Source organism: Triticum dicoccoides, chromosome 2A (genome assembly GCF_002162155.2).
Source record: "Triticum dicoccoides isolate Atlit2015 ecotype Zavitan chromosome 2A, WEW_v2.0, whole genome shotgun sequence".
In the NCBI taxonomy this organism is placed as follows: Eukaryota; Viridiplantae; Streptophyta; class Magnoliopsida; order Poales; family Poaceae; genus Triticum; species Triticum dicoccoides.
In genome coordinates this window covers 685138467-685139909 of record NC_041382.1, presented here as the reverse complement: position 1 = coordinate 685139909, position 1443 = coordinate 685138467, and positions in this window count along the sequence as shown.

Below are 1443 nucleotides of genomic sequence, written 5' to 3'. Positions count from 1 at the left end.
CCCTCCCTGATCTGTGCAGCCGCGCAATCTCCCGCCGCTGCAACCAGACCCCCGACCTCCCTACCACCGCCGCGGCCGCACCCCACCTCCAACCGCATCGCCGATAACCACCGCCCCTCTTCCAACCGGCCTCCAACCACCTTGCTCCCCCTCCACCGCCGGCGAGGCTTTTCCTCCCCCTTGTTTCTCTGCCGGATCCAGTGAGAATGAGGCACTGATCGAACAAGAAGACACGGCCTCCTCTGCTTCCAACACGGGGATGCCCTCCCGCCCGCGCGCTGCTGTCAAAGTCACCTACTGCTGCTCCTGGGTGGTGGTGCGGTCTACCTGCTTGGCCGCCGTGGGGAGCCTGCTGCATGGCTCACGCGCCTCCCCAACTGCAGGTCGTTCAACACCGCAACCCAAGGCCGTTCAACTCCCATGATCTCCCTCTTCTTTGACACTGCCGAGGACTGGAGTGCAGCACCAGTGCCTCTGGTGCTTTTCCATTTAGCAATTTGTGTTATGATGTTTTGGTACTTGCTGTTGTAGCTCAACCCTGCCCTATGACGTTGTCGGCGGCCTCCTCCCTCGACGAGCTAGCTCTGCTCCCACGGCCAAGACGGGCTCCCTTGCAGAGAGTTGGCTCTGGTTGTGCTCAAGGCCGCTGTCGCTTATGGCCGCTGTATACCAAGTGCAAAGATGTTTTGTGAAAGTTCTAGTACAGTTATACGGCGGCCAGCCTGAAGCTCTACTATTGATGTATGCCAAGTTCTACGACGGCTATACGCTGGCTGTCACGCTAGTTTGCATGACTTGCTGCTGCTGGTTATATACTTTCAACCTTTTAGCTTGCTGTTTTGAAGTCTCCCTAGAACATTCTTCTGAACTTGTGATATGAAGCTGCTACTTTTGTGATCGATTGGGTATATACAGATTTCTCTTCTCCCAGGCATGTGTAGCTGTTTGCTTGTATGGACACAACTCACATAGTCTCGAAAATCTCCAAAAGAACCAAAGTTCAGTTTCTATCAAGTTACAAGTTCAGAGTTTATTTCTTTAATATCTGAAGAAGACTAGTAAACGATTATATTGTTCACTGCTCAAAATGAAGACTTGTACTTCTCTCTGCTCGTCTTTCCCCGTGAACCATGATGTCTAGTAGTTTGTGAAGAATGATGTTAACTACAAGTGTATAGTAGTTTATGAACCATGATGTTAAGTGAATTTTTTGCAGCTCGGCGTATTGCTGCTGGAGTTGGTGTCCATGCAACATCATGCGTTAGGGACTCCTTCCTCGTTATCACGGACGAAGGCGCTCACAACCTTGGCGTTGCAGAGCATTATACATTGTTGTAAAGTTGGGTCACTTATATTTGGCATAAGGAAAAATGGCTGAAGGTCAAAAGAAATTGTTCGAGAAGGTCAAAAATATGTTAAAGTATACTTTCTGGAACACCAACA